This window comes from Anas acuta, chromosome W, assembly GCF_963932015.1.
Source record: "Anas acuta chromosome W, bAnaAcu1.1, whole genome shotgun sequence".
NCBI lineage: Eukaryota > Metazoa > Chordata > Aves > Anseriformes > Anatidae > Anas > Anas acuta.
In genome coordinates this window covers 3,613,517-3,629,711 of record NC_089016.1, presented here as the reverse complement: position 1 = coordinate 3,629,711, position 16,195 = coordinate 3,613,517, and the positions used below count along the sequence as shown (strand labels likewise).

General features: G+C 42.6%; 1 pseudogene; it reads left to right on the top strand.

The window, feature by feature from the left end:
- Positions 1 to 16,195, top strand: part of LOC137847507 (ATPase family AAA domain-containing protein 2-like) — a 35,172-nt pseudogene that overhangs the window by 2,307 nt on the left and 16,670 nt on the right.

The window sequence follows — 16,195 nt, the reverse complement described above, 5'->3', positions numbered from 1 at the left end:
AGGAGGAAGAAAAGCATTCTCCCACGTGCCCTTACCAGTGCCCTCCTCTAACTTCTTCATGCCTTTGCTGTTACCTTGAGCAAACACTAACTAAGATCTTAGTCAAGTTAGTGCCGGGAAGCAGAAGAATCTTGTCTATTTTCTGACTTTGGAGTGAAATTTCATTTGATGTACTCTTGCTGGAACTTCATTTTGTAAACAGAACGACCCCCCACTCAAGGATATCACAGCTTCCCTCCCGTACTAAAAATGATAGTACTCACCCTTGTAGGAGCAGCAATGTGAAGAAGGTCAAGGGCAGTAAGAAGGGTTCAAAGCTTTGATATAACAAGCATTACACTTTTTTTTGACAGAGCTCCTAATAAGCATCTTTAGCAAGGTCTGGAGATGGGAGAAAAACTCGAACTAGATTTTAATTCTAGGATGTATAATGTCAAGCTTGACTGTTCCTCTGAACAGTCAGTTGAATTTAATTTTTTTTAATTTAATTAGTTTAGTTTTTTTAATTTAAATTCAATTGAATTTAAAGTTTTGAATTTAAATTCCAATTGAATTTATTGAAAAAAATTCCAATTGAATTTAAAGTTTTTTGTTGTTGTTGTTTTTCACGAAACACTAAGTTTATGTGAAAGGTTTTGCTGCAATATCTTTTTGCCAAGGATATTAAGCTTAAGTTATCCACAAGAAAATGGTGGGGAGAGGGAAGCTTTAGTTTTGAAAGCTTTTTTTTTTTTTTTTTCTCTCCAGGTTTTTCTTGAGCACAGCAGCGTTTCAGTGTCTGCCTGCCATTAGTTGCCCCACTGCCAAGTCAGGAGGGTTAATTAAACTTGCGTGAGGAAGAATTTCTTTATCTGAATCTACGTGGTTCACATAAATATATTCTTATTTCCTTCTTTCCCTAGGATTATTCTTCTACCAGTAGTGAATGTTTCAACGGACACCGTTTAAGATCAATGAGAAAAAGCATCCTGCGGTGTTCGGTCTCCAGCTTTGAAGAAAGTATGGCGATACTGAGGGGAACTGTCAACAGAAGACGCTTTTCAAGGTATTGTATTTCTATATGTTCGGTCTCTGTTCGATTTGTAGATTGAAAAGCAAGAGAGAAAGCATGTGCAGTGAGTTGTGGCCTGATAAACCTCCGGCTAAAATCAGCAAAGGCCTATGAGCATGCTGATGGCGTACCAGCACCTTAAAGCTAGAATCCCTCTTCTCAGTGAAAGTCTTTTCTACAAAAACATATGTTTTTTTCCCCAACCCCTTTGAGGTGTTGTTGTGGTTTAACGCGGCCGGCAGCTAAACACCACACAGCCCTTCTCCAACCCTCCCACCTCCCTCTCTGGGATGGGGGAGAGAAACGGGAAAGTGAAGCCTGCGAGTTGAGATAAAGACAGTTTATTAAGACAGGAAAATAATAATGATAATGATGATGATAATAGTACTGCTAATAGTAATGTGTACAAAACAAGTGATGTACAATGCGGTTGCTCGCTACCCGCTGACCAGTGCCCAGCGTAACCCCTAGCAGCCCGGCTGCCCCGCCCTATCCATGGTGCAGCGTGTTGCCATAAGGCAGAGCTACAGGCTGGGAGATGAGTGGTTGGAGAGCTGCCAGGCAGAGAAGGACCTGGGAGTGATGGTGGACAGTCGGCTGAATATGAGCCAGCAGTGTGCTCAGGTGGCCAAGAAGGCCAACGGCATCCTGGCTTGTATCAGAAACAGTGTGACCAGCAGGGCTAGGGAGGTGATTGTCCCCCTGTACTCGGCTCTGGTGAGGCCGCACCTCGAGTACTGTGTTCAGTTTTGGGCCCCTCGCTACAAGAAGGACATCGAGGTGCTTGAGCAGGTCCAGAGAAGGGCGACGAAGCTGGTGAGGGGCCTGGAGAACAAGTCCTACGAGGAGTGGCTGAGGGAGCTGGGCTTGTTCAGCCTGGAGAAAAGGAGGCTCAGGGGCGACCTTATCGCTCTCTATAGATACCTTAAAGGAGGCTGTAGAGAGGTGGGGGTTGGCCTGTTCTCCCATGTGCCGGGTGACAGGATGAGGAGGAATGGGCTAAAGTTGCGCCAGGGGAGTTTTAGGTTGGATCTTAGGAAGAACTTCTTTACCGAAAGGGTTGTTAGACACTGGAACAGGCTGCCCAGGGAAGTGGTGGAGTCACCATCCCTGGAAGTCTTTAAAAGACGTTTAGATGTAGAGCTTAGGGATATGGTTTAGTGGGGACTGTTAGCGTTAGGTCAGAGGTTGGACTCGATGATCTTGAGGTCTCTTCCAACCTAGAAATTGTTTGTGTGATTTCTGTGTGCATAGAATTCTTTGGCCAGTTGGGGTCGGCCATCCTGAATCTGTCCCCTCGCAGCTGTTGCTGTGTGCCAATTCTGATTGCTAGTAGGACAGTGAGACACCAAAAGGTCCTTGGCTTGTTGTAAGTACTGCTCTGTGTTATAAGTTGCCCCCTTAATTAATTTTCAGAGAGCATTGCATTAATAATAGAAAGGAATTTATTGAGTAAGCAACAGCAAGCAAAACAGCGCTGGGCGGCCGGGGAGTCTCGGCTCTGCCAAAGGCGCGCACCTTACCCCCCCCCAGGGTCCTTTTTTATATCTTGGTGATTTCAGGATTACGCAGCACATCTTGGTGTACTCTGCGACTGCGCGCACTGTTGCTAGGGGGTCGTCTCTGTCCCTCTGGTGGTCGTGAAGATGAAGGCCGTAGTCTTCCTCGGCGTTGTGGTTCAACTTCTTTCTTTATTTGGTCATGTTGGCCCAGCGTGAGACAGGGAGGCAGGGTGTTGATACACTAGTTTAACAACTTATCAGGAGATGGTTACATGAACTTTGCAGCTGTGTTTTCTGAACAAAAGAGGCTACTGAGATGCAGAAGGAGGGAAGGGGAGAGGATTCTCTTTTTTGTTACATTAAGCAATGGAATTTTCATAGTGTCTAGCTAAGCATTATACAGCTCCTTACTTCAGCAGGAAACCTTTGCAACTCCCGCTCCTCAAACAGAACTCTTTGTTTTATAATACAAAAGACAATGAACAAACATCTATGGTGTCTGTATTACAATCCCTCCTTTTTCTTTTAGTTACTCATTTTGTTCATTGAATCTCTGCAATGCTTGGCTACTAAGAACTAATGTTTCCTCGATTTCTTCATTAGTACTTACTGGCTCATATTTGGCACGTATAAGCATTAGATGTGCCGCTTCTAAACGACCTTTTACAATTGCAATCAGTTTATTAAAAATACATGGCCCGAAAGTTAGCGCTATTATTAAGAACAACAAAGGTCCTGTTATTGTTGATAATAAAGTATTAAGCCAAGGTGAATAATTAAACCAAGATTCATACCAGCTCTGTCGGGCTTCATTCTCCCGTTTCCTTTTTTTTTTTTTTTTTCAACCCTTCCCTGGGTCTTGCCATTGTATCTCTTACCTCTCCAGTGTGATCAGCATACACACAGCATTCCTCTTTCAGGGCTGCACACAGCCCGCCCTGTTGTAAAAAATACCAAATTTAATCCCCTACGATTTTGTAACACTACCTCTGAAAGCGATCTGATAGATTTTCCAGGGCCGAGATGGATTGTTCAATTTGGGTCAGGTCCTTGTCCTCAGCAATGTGTAAGAAGCAAATTCTTGATTTTGTTTAACCAATGAGGCTACCCTGGTCCCCACTCCAGCTCCTTCCAGGATTATTAGGGTGGCCAAAGTTAGAGCCATGAATGGTTCCCGTCTTTCCAGATGATGCCTTGCCACTGTGTGCTGGGTATACATACAATCCTCAGGGTGGTATAGAATCCTTGGTATAATTATCACCTGTATACAAAAATCACGAGACGCATTAAAGAGTTTTAGTGATAGACAAGGAGTTACGCCCACTCACGAACAATCCCACCTAGCCTTGTTGGCTGGGATTAGCCACTCGGTTGATTGTTTTCCATTCTCCATGATATTACATAGGTGACACTTCCCACTAGGAACCGTGCCCACACACCTACCACCTCCAGTGACTTGTGTTAGTGTTACCCTTATGTCTTTTCCCCAACTGCATTGTAGAGGGTTGTTCTCGTTTGTGTGGGAGGGCTCCCCAGGATTCCCGATAGCATCATAATATGAAGGCCTTATACTAAAGCATAATCAACAGTGTTTTGTTACATTTGGGTTTGTTTTGTTTAATAATTGGTAGCTGGCATTCACGACCCCCCCATATGTTATTCTCAGCTATGTTATCATTCTCGGCTTTACCTGAGCTCGTAGGGCTGCCGAGGGTTGGCACTGTAGTATTTTCCACAGGCTGGATTCCCTGGACATTTTCTGACAATATCTCATTTGGTCCTACTGCATGGGGCCTATCAGCATCCTCCTTTTTATTAGTACGAGTCCTCCCCTATCTGTTCTGTGTTTGTAAAATCTGACACCTCACATTTTTCCTAGTACCCAGCTAGTATCGTCCAAGTTTGTTATATATATAGAACCTTGCAAACTTTTTATTTCCATGGAAGGTTCCTTTATACCCTATACCATGCCCTCACCACCTGTAACGGGGACCTGCTTGTTGGTTACAACCTTGCGGCCCATATCCCACTTGTAAGAATTTATTCCGACCAGCCCCGAGTGTCCAGTCCATAGCAATGGTTTCACACCCCCAGTATGCACAATAATACATGTTCGGGTAATTACAGTACCCCTTTCCTGGGTTAGAACTTGGGCAGAAATAAAATCCTGATCGGTTAAAGCATGGCTGCACTGACACCAGGTCACATAATGTGATGCGGAAACTGGGAGCACCTGCTGTCGTTGTTTGCTGGATGATGAATTAATCCTCCCATCTGATCAAGCTCCATTTAAAAGGCTGATGGGGATGCGCAGACTCATAGCTGACCAAAGCGATGATACTGACTCCCATGTATCGTAGGAGGTGGTCAGAGCCCATCTAAATTGTCGGCCCCTCAGTCCCCCACCGTTTTCACTTCTCTGCCTCGCTTGTCAGTTCGGTTGCAGCGAACTACAAGGTATCGGTTCTTCTTGGCAGCAGCAGTGTTCTTCAGGGGAACCTACTAGGGAGCCTTTGAAACAGGGCCTCCTCCCCTTCCCACGATACACAAATAATATAAAATACTTATTGAGTCTGTCTTAGTGTCAGCTTCAAGTCGTCAGGGCCTGGAGCTGCCTCCCATTTACCTTCCCAGATTGGGCCTTTCACACGGCTGGCATGCGTCCATCCTTTCTCCGCAGTTCAAATAGCCGTTTCTGTGGTAAGCAAAGTAACATAGGGGCCTTCCCCATCGTGGTGTTAAAGCAGTCTCTTTCCAAGTCTTAATTAGAATTGAGGGTGATCAAGTGGCAATTCCAAGTCATAGAGTATACCATATAGCATTTCAAAAGGAGAAATTCCTACATCAGTTCTGGGCTGTGTCCATATGTTTAACAGTGCAAGGGGTAAGCATTTTACCCAAGAAGCCTTAGTTTCCAGCACAAGTTTTGTTAGTTGTTTCTTAATTTCACCATTCATTCACTCTTCCTTTCCAGAAGAGGAGGGGTGCCAGGGGCTGTGAAAATCCCACTCAATCTCTAAGGCCTGCTGTAATCCTTGCAGTAAAGCTTTACACCCATCCAGTCACGTGGTCAATTAGGGCAAACAAGTAACTCAGTAAAGTCTACCTGTATACTTAGGAAAGGTCAAAGCCCTGGCTCCCGTCCCCCTCTAGATAGGTTACAGAAGGCCTTTTTATTTACCTTTTGACATATAGTACATCCTCTGCATGTGTGCTTCTCTAAAGTATGTATTCCTACACAGACATGCTTTCTTAGAACAACATCACACATTGCTTGCACCTCCCAATGACTCTTCTGATGTAAAACAGTTAATATTTGCCTCATTATCACTTTATTCAGCATTTCTCTCCCATCAGGGAGTATCGATTTTCCTTAAAATGATCCACATATTTGTAACATTAATACCTCCTTGGGAGGTTGTAATTGCTCCAAAATCTTTTTTTAGAATTTACCCAAATAGATAGGTGGCCCTGTAAACCCCTGAGGTAAAACTGTCCACCTATATTGTTGCTTCCGCCCCCATTTCAGGGTTTTTCCAGTCAGAGGTGAATATACATGTATGTTTGCTCTCAGGGCCAGAGAGCACTCCATTAATAACACTGTTATTCCAGTCTAACAATTTACTAGTTGAATGCCCAATTTAATCATCAAATCCCTTCCCAACAAGTTAGTCTCTGCCTTGGATACATACAATAATTGCCCAGTGATCATTTTATCCCCTAGTCTCAGCTTGGTATCCCCCAAAAGTGGCACTGTTATCCCAGTCCCTTCTACCCCCATCATATTTAGGATTTCATTAGTTAAATTAATCCCTGATACTTTACAAGTAACAGCAGTTGGGAGAGCAAGAAACCCCCCCCGCGCAGACACCAAAGTCAGTGCAGAAGGAGGGGGAGGAGGCGCTCCAGGCGCTGGAGCCGAAGCCCCCCTGCGGCCGCTGGAGAGGCCCCTGGAGGAGCAGGCTGTTCCCCCCTCCCCGATGCTTGGGAAACTGAACAAACACCACAGCAAATATGCAAATATACCAAAACTTCTAGACTGTTACTTAGATAATGCCTACATCACCTTTCCCTGCTCATTCAACTTTGAATACCTTTAACACTTTCAACAAACCTTTTAACACTTCCTTTATCTTTCTCTAGCCTTTACTTTTCTAATGCCGACATCAAAGGCTCAGTCAGGGGCCAACTTAATTCTGTACCTTTTCCCTCCAAGATGCTGAAACAACATCAATATACAACATTTCATCCTGTTTTCCTTCTTTCCACAAAAACAACATTGACTGTAATATGGTGTTATAATTAGTAGTTCCATTTAGGAGCCACTCCGCTCCATCATCTAGTTTATAAAGTGGCCACCACTGATTACAATATTTGGTAAGAGTTCTTTTACTCTCTGTACCCTCTCATCCCACTATATCCCTCCGATGTGTTAGTATACATCCTAGGAGGCTTTTCCTCAGAATTTCTTTGCTTTGAACTTTTCCTATTGTAATCTACAGTGGTTAATATTCCACCGTTTTCCTAGAAGCTCTTTACTAGTCAATCCCAATCCCTCCAAAATCCACAATATATAGATACACAAGTAAAATCAGACCACTGTAAATTAATTGCCTGTAGACAATTACACTGGGAACATTTAAACCTGATGAGCCGATAATATGCCTGGGCAAATTTTGTTCCCTTAGACATACACCTCAATGGCAGTTCTTATATTTACATATTTACATATTAACATAGGTATAAAAGAACACTTTAACAAAAATGCCCGGGCTTTTATATATACAATATGCAATGTACAGTTATTATTCCAGTTAGAATTATTCCTCAGCAGCTGGAAACATTGTGCCAGTTGCCATTAAAGCTCGCTTACCCTCCTTCTGTCTCTTTCTTAAAATCTCGGACGTCCCTGGAGTTAATAGGGATGGCCACATATTCCTAGTCACTGGTCCCTGAACGCTAGAGTCAGAGTCGCTATCAGAGTCTCCCTGGGGTTGCGGATTAGGAAGCCCGGGAGTCGGAGGGGCTGCAGGTGGGGGTGGTGGAATATAGGGAGACAGTGGGGCTGGGATCTCTAATTCTCGGTTTTTCTTGTGCCTCCCATTCCCTCCTTTTTCTTTTAGAGGATATAAATTGGCTCGAGTTTTCGAGCTGATCCACAAATGTGTATATTCACTTTCTTCCAAACTAAAAGGTTCCTTTGAGTTTACATAAATATTTAGGGCCTGGCAAACCCAATCTTCAAAGGACCCAAATACGGGCCAGTAAAGGTGGTCTCCTCAAATCTGTTTACCACCCCAAACTTCAACACAATAATGTATCATTTTTACTTTATTCCTTCCCCGCCTAAAAGGGGAATCCTCCCAATTATTAATCATTAATCCCAGGGTAACCTAACATCAGACGTTACCCCGCCCATGGGAACAGAAGGCTTACTCTTCTGTCCCATCTTCTGGAGCGCCTTCACACACACACACACAAATCGCTTCCCCCTTTTTGTGGCCCAGTCCCTCGCGGGATGTGGGAACCGCACTACCGAGGGGTCCGCACTCGCTTCGTCCGCAATTGGACGTCTCACAACGCTACGCTCCAGGATACCCAACCCCAACCGAACGGATCACCGGCCTATACTTACTCACTCCTGAGTCTTCGTTCGGTCTTCGTGCACAAAGATTACTAGGGGTTGCCGGCTTTATTTGCTTGCTGCCGAATTTAGGGTTCGTCGGTGAAGGATTTGAATGAAAGTAGTCCTAGCGAAGGCCGCTGAAATCAGCGGGGCGCCCTCTCCTAAGGTCTTTCAATCAGATTGCCTTCATCCGAGTCACGGCACCAAATTTGTTATAAGTTGCCCCCTTAATTAATTTTCAGAGAGCATTGCATTAATAATAGAAAGGAATTTATTGAGTAAGCAACAGCAAGCAAAACAGCGCTGGGCGGCCGGGGAGTCTCGGCTCTGCCAACGGCGCGCACCTTACGCCCCCCCAGGGTCCCTTTTTATATCTTGGTGATTTCAGGATTACGCAGCACATCTTGGTGTACTCTGCGACTGCGCGCACTGTTGCTAGGGGGTCGTCTCTGTCCCTCTGGTGGTCGTGAAGATGAAGGCCGTAGTCTTCCTCGGCATTGTGGTTCAACTTCTTTCTTTATTTGGTCATGTTGGCCCAGCGTGAGACAGGGAGGCAGGGTGTTGATACACTAGTTTAACAACTTATCAGGAGATGGTTACATGAACTTTGCAGCTGTGTTTTCTGAACAAAAGAGGCTACTGAGATGCAGAAGGAGGGAAGGGGAGAGGATTCTCTTTTTTGTTACATTAAGCAATGGAATTTTCGTAGTGTCTAGCTAAGCATTATACAGCTCCTTACTTCAGCAGGAAACCTTTGCAACTCCCGCTCCTCAAACAGAACTCTTTGTTTTATAATACAAAAGACAATGAACAAACATCTATGGTGTATGTATTACACTCTGCAGCAATTGAAACATTGGGGTGGTATCAGCACTCTTCTAAACATCCTTTCACACATCCTAAGCCAAAACATAGCAACCTACCCGCTACTAGGAGAACTAACTGTCCTAACTGAAACCAGGACATGTATCTTTTCCACTTGGGTGCTATTGCTCATAATTTTGAGAATTCAACATGAGCAAGCTAGGAAATGTGGGTACATACAGAACCACATGTATCTGGTACACAACAGACTTGGGATCTGGATCCTCCGTGAGGCCTACAGGCTTCTCTTTGTATACCATGGAGCACTGGCTTGTAAACGTGGTGAAATTTCCCATCCTTGATGGGTCTAATACAAAAAGTCTCTTCTCCTTTCTCTCCCCTGTCCTCTTTCTTAATGTAGGCAGTCGAGAAAGCCGAAATTGGAACAAAAAAAAGAATACAACACAGGTAAGTGGCTGTAACTCCCCGGGATACCGATTTATGCTGGTTACTGAAGAGGATGGCACTTGGTCACTCCATCGCTTTCATTTGGCCCCAAAGCCTTCTGTAGTCAGCTGAATTCACTCATCAGTGACTTTTCTGTGAAGAGAGGTAGGTGCAAATAGGAGATTTTATGAATTCCTTGGGGAGGGAGCAGTGTGAATTGCAGCTTCGTAGGCACAAAGCAAACTGTTCTAATTGTGCAAAGTAAATTGATACTTGGTAAGTTTAAACTTAGTTTTATAGTTGGCAACCACAAAACTAAACCTTAGCTGTGATCCTACCACCACAGTGGTGTAGCTCTTCCCTTCCCCTTGTCCTCTTGGCTCTTTTAATGACAGTGCAAGCAACAAACCTGTGCCAAAGGGTGCTGTACGGTAAACAATGGGCAGGCTTTTTTCTAAAAAGCACGAGTTTGAGTTATCTGGTGTTTGGGTGTTTCTCTTGAAACGATTCTTACCTCTTTGAGCTGTCAGATCATAATGCAGGAAATGAAAGTGCTGCATGCATAAACGGAGTAATAAAACATACACCTCTTAGGAAGAGGCTTGCAATGTAATAGTGGTTTTTTTTGAGCACTGTTAGATACAGTTTGACATGAATGGAGTGAAAACACCTTAGAGAAAGGTGTAGATTGTTCTCACTTTTCCAAGACAGAAATAACTGGAGTAAATTTCCCTCCTGCATGGAACAAAAGTTGCACGTTTGTTTTTGTCTGGCTAGCTTTCAGTCTCTTTAAAAATTTCTCTACAGGTCACAGTTTTAAGTAGACAGTTTAAACGTGCAGAGCGATAAATAAGTGGAATGCAGTGGTTGTGTCAACAACTTCTGATCTGAAATTTAAAGAAAAATCAATCCACTTCAGGGTGCCTTTTTTGTTTGTCTGTTTACATTTTACAAGAGCAACGGTAAAATAAGGAGAATCCCATCTTGACTGTTTCAAAATACTTTTTCTGCGTTTCAGTCACCAGAACATTGAGGAGTAGAGCTGGTGCAAAAACTATGAGACAAGTCCATGGAGAAAACAGGGACTTGGAGCTGCGCCGCAGCTGTAGAGTCCGACGCAGTCGGTACTCTACTACTAACTCGTCCATTCTATTTGACAAACTTATAACAAAGTAAGTCATCTTTTCTTGCAGACCTCTTAAAATGATCTTTCTTAGCAAGCCTTTGCACTATGGCATGATGTTGGCCTTGACTTGCTCTTTTTTTTGACAGGAAAGAGGTATGGCTGCTCCTGGCATTGAGAGTTCAATTCGTTGAGTTTTCCCCATTTGGCAGTTTTCTTAGCATCAGAAGTGCCGTCATTTTTAATGAACTTTTTGTTCCATACTCACAAAAGTGAATGTAATGCTTGGTTAAGAAACTGAGGACGGTTTGATACAGTCAAAGCAAAGTAGTCCTAGCGATTCTGCATTTCTGTCCATGGTTGATTTCTGTTTCTGAAGCCAAAATTGTTTTCTGCTTCAGAATTTGCTTTCCTTTCATTTCATCATTTTCTACAACACAAAACTTAGATTCCCATGTAGAGAAGAACAAACAGCCTTTCCTTGGTTAACAAAAAATGGCTTAATGCTACTGTGCAGAGCAACTTAAGTAGGATTAAAAGTTGACATAATTTTTTTATAACATCTTACTAGGATGTCAGAATTCTTATTTTCCTCCTGCATTTAAATATATATATATATTTTCAATGTGCTCAGTAAGAGAGGAAAATAAACCTGAAAACAGCGTATGTTTGCAAATCCTCAAAAGCTTGTTCTTAAATCTCTATCAAAACTAAAGATTTGACCTAATGTTTTGGTAATGTCTAAAATCTTGGCTAAGTGTCAATGACTTTTGCTTTGTGCGTACTACATTAAAATCTCTTATTGATTGTGTGTGCTGTTTTATTTTTTCATACATGCCTAACTTTGCTCTTACATGTCAACTTTGTATCTTAGTACTGCGGAACTTGTGCTACAAAAAATGGATGAAATGGAGCAGATGCGTAGATGCCAAAGATGTTGGGAAGATGTTGAGGTACAAATGACAGAGCAAATAACTCCGTCAGTTTGCCATTTTTGTAGAGTATTTCACGTAGGGAAGTAACTTAGTTGTAATTTTAATTGAACTGAAATAACTTCCTTCCAAAGAATAGTGTGGTCTAAACTACCATTTGGTCTTGCTCTCTGGTTATATCTTCATGTCTTACTGATACGGTTGTGCTCCAGATGTCTTTTAAGAGTGGAGGAAGCATCTTCTGCAGAAGATGTGGGATAACGGGGAGATGCTGAAATGCATGTCTTCCACTCCAGTTTCTGAATTGCCTTCTGCTTTTTGAATGGACGCTGTTTACAAACAGCTGTTTCGGACTTGGGTTTTTACTCCAAATGTTACTAAAAGCTCTGCCTGGGGGACTGAATATGCAAAAAGACTGGTGCTTTCCATCAGCTTGGCAGTTTAAGCTGTTCAGCTTTTTATCCTTAACTCCTAAATCATATTTCTCGTCATGCTCAGGAACGCACTTACTTGGAAAGCTTAACAAAAGGCAGTGCATAGCTTCCTGTGTTGGTCACTCACTCGAATTTTGATTCCTGTTAACATTTTTTTTTCCTGAGAGCTCACAAAGAATCTCCAGTATCATGTAGCTTTAGTCATCTGTTACAGGCAAATGGAGCTGTTTTCTTTAATTGACCTAACTTGCATTTTAGAATTCTTCCTTGGTTGCAAACTGCTCCCAGAGTTTTCAGGAACTTGAAGCCTTTCAAATTTCCAGCTGAATGAACTGTTGGCTACTTTATGCATATTTGTTTGTGTGCTGGCCTTGCCTGAGAGCTTAAATAAACCCCTGTCTCTAGAGGAACCCCTGTTAAAGTTGTATGCAGCAATCATACTTCCTCTGTCTTAGTTTTGCTCTATTAAATTCAACTATTTTATTAAATTACTGTTCTTTTGAATGATAGGCACATCATTTTAAAACTTCCCGATAACCTACTTTCATAGCTTTTAGTTTAGCTCTGAATTCCCTTTTTTTTCTCTCAAATCACAGAATGGTTGAGGTTAGAAGGGGCCTCTGGAGGTCACTTGGTCCAACCCTCCCCTGCTCAAGCAGGGACACCTAGAGCTGGTTGCCCAGGGCTGTGAAATGAATCCAGAATTGTCCACAGTACTTTTTATTAGCATCTCTCACACGCCTGTATGATTTCTTTTGGTATGTCTGCTAGAAAGGTAGTTCTTTTTCCCTGGTTCTGTCACGCTGTAGGTTATTAACCTCTGATTAACTAATGCACTCAGTTGTGTATCTGGGCAAGTATTTAACCACTGCATGTACTGAGCCCTGGTTTAGAGCAGAAATTCTTGTTACTGATTGTGGGTGCACGCAATCATATTCCCATTCTCTCCTCTTGTGCAATAATTTATTTTTTGTGTGTATACGGGGTGCCTCGATAATGTTACTGTGTAAGCATCAACAGACAGACGTGTCTGTCAGTGGATGTACGTGTATGCACGTCTGTTTTTCTGCACGTTTGTGACCGATCTTTCTTGCTGCTTGGAATTAGGAGAACCTTGATATCTTCACCTGTGTGAAGTCAGACTTTGAAAGAACTGGACCTGGCAGTCCAGATGAGGTTGGTGAGTTCTGGTTTTAAGTTTTCTTTACTCTGTTCTAACCAAAAGCCTTAAACAATTGAAAGAAGCTAATCTACTGGGTGTTTGTCTTCTGTAAAAATTCTGTGTTGCTATTGACTTCACAAGCCTTAGTATGAGCTCTAGGGCTGTACTGTAGTGAGCTCAGAACAGGTGAAAAAAAAACACCAAAAACAACAGCGCTTTTCCAAACTGCTTACCAGATAAAAGGCAACAGATGGTTGTAGACAGGTGGGAATGGAAAGAAATGGACAGCGTTACTATTACTCAGCATGCGAAACGGTGATACCGCTACAGCAGGAGCGTGACAGTTTTCATGGTTTTGAGCAGCACAGCAAGAATTTTCAGGAAGCAAGGTAGATAGGCTGCCAGATGTTTATGAAAAGCTCCTCCCAAGCGTGAAGCTCAGCAGGAGGGAGGATAGCGTTGTGCGTTTCTGCGTTTAGGAGGCAGTCACCGTAAGCTGCTGTCAGGGCCTGTAATTAGGAGCTGTCATCTGGGTACTCAGTGACTTGTGGAATGAGGTTAAGCCACGAAAGGCCGTATTAACTTGGAAGTGATGGGAAAACTTACAGTTTTTAAGAAGAATGTTAGTTGTGATTAAGGCAGTAAATTAGATCATCCTCGTAGGAGCTTTCTAAACAGATCAGAACAGGGCAAGACTGTACTTAAGGACCGAAAAGGGTGTTGCAGTAGATGAGCTGACAAGTTAGATTATGTGATAGAGCTCACCTGCACACCTGCAAAGGAGCTCAGAGAGACAGTGACAGGAGGCTGAGCCCCAGAAAATACTTTGCTCCTCTCTTCAGAGGCCCAGAGGAGCAGAGAGATGCACAGTGGCAGGTGGGAACCCGAGGGAAGTTCTTCGGAGGAAGAATGGCTGGGCCATGGACTAGTAAGGGAGAAGCAGAGTTGACTCCTTTGGAGGTTTAGTTAGGAAAACATTAGCTCAAAGTCTGAATAAGAGTAGCTTGAATACAAGGCGGGGGCCAGTCTAGAGGGAGAAGCTTGGTTAAAGTGTGTGGGTTTCAGGGAGCTGTGCGGTAGAGGCTTGTAGAGAGGAGTTTTAAATAGCACGTTGAATGGGAAATGAGCCCGGGGCAATTAATTGATGATCAAAATGCAAACTACAATTTTAAATCAGGAAAGAGCTAGAATATACTTTTATAATGAAAAATACGCCAGAAAAGAGTGAGGAAAGTGTCAGTGTTGTTACAAAGGAAGTTACTGGAACAAAGGAAAGGGTTAGTGGAGCACTAAAGCAGAGAAATTCATGCTTTTGTGATAGAAGTGTTGGAACACCAAGGACTGGAGATGGTAGTGATCACAAACTCATTTACTGATTGCTCAGTTTTCCGTGTGCTGTCTGTATACCCCATGGCACCTACCTTGCATTCAGAAAGCAATGCAACCTTTGGGGTTAAAAAATAAAAACCAAAGAGGGCGGTGCTTTCCAAGAAAAAAAGATAAGTCCTTTTGGCAAACAGGTAGGTGAACGGAGTATGTACGTTCCTTCCTCGGTGTCCTGCTGTTAACGTGAGAGGATATTCACCAGAACCCAGTAGATAATTGCACTCTGGTTTTTGTGTTTTTTACCATCTTTCATGAAACAACTTCAGGTTACTTGACAGAAGCTAATGGCCTAAGCTTATGTGCATTTGGCATTGTTTTCTCATTGGTGAGCTTCAAGCCTGTGTCTGGCCCATTATTGCTCACAGAATTTGTGGCAGAGCTAGACTTGGACTTAGATTACCATGCTTAGTCTTAGCACTACAGATTATTAAAACCCTTTCCGTTAAACACTTTCTCAAACTAAGAAGTGACTTTCTGAAATAGCTGTTTTCAGAAGATCTGCATCTTAGCTAAGCAATATGACAGAATTTTGCCTGTTGTTAAACACTGAGGCTGACGACAAGTCCATCAGCAGTTTCAGAGAGGACAGAACAACGTCTAGATGCATGCTCATCTGCTAGGATTTGTGATTTCTGAAACGTGACTTGCATAAATTCATCTTAAGGTTTTGCAGGATCCACTGTGTCATTAAAATAATGATAATAATAAAACTTACAGGCATCTGTGTAATGCATTTTGGATTTCATATAATTTGCAAAAGTACTTAACGATTCGGTGTCATTTTGTGGTACAGTACAAACATCAAGAGGAAGTGAGAACAAAGAAAATGACGGTGAAGATGTTCCAAGGCGTTACAACCTTCGATGGAGGAAACCTGTTGACCGCTACCAAGCTCCTATGGAAAGTAGGTTGAACGCACAGTTTCTCTTAAAACCTTATTTCTTGCACATAAGTGAGATAAAATTTTTGAATGCAAATACATGTGTTTGCGCACACAGTTCTGTTTCAGTTCTGTACCTTCATTCTGCACATGAACTTCGCTGTTTTTATCAGACACGTGTGTCCTGTGCCCGTTGTATTTCTTTGCTGTTTGGCGTACTTAGTGCTATGCATCCTTGATATAACAGTAATTAATCACACTTAATAGTCTTGCTCTTGTGATTTTCAGTTCACCTTTAAAAAGGGCGTAGTTTTCCACTTGTACCATGCACTGATGAAAAGCAAAAACGGTTAAAAATTCTTCTGGAATTAGGGATGAGTGAAACACGTGGCATTTTCTTTATCTTTTGATATCCTCCTCTCTTAAATGTATCTGTATCATTATTCTAAATTCTTTCCTTTCAGTAAGACAAAGAGATCGAGAGAGGACTAACTCGGGCCAGCCCTGTTCTGTCAGACAGAAAGAGTCACTTGAAAATGCTGGGTCACAAAAATATAGAAGACGTGCCAGGTTGGTGTATGGCTAGTGATAGCTCTAACTTATCCGTAGAGCTGTCAGTCTCCTTACTGCATAATGCTTCAAAGGGTTTTCAGTTTAGTGGTAATTACAGAGTAAGTTTATGATCGGTACTTTGGTAGTCTGAGGATAGAGAGGAAAGAAATATTTGGAGGGCAGGAGGTGGATACTTTTAAGTTGGTTTCTTTTTTAAATCCAATATTTGTGGGTCGCTGATAAGATGATTATGGAGGTAGTGTCTGAGTTTCTGTAACTGAAATTCTTTGGTTCTG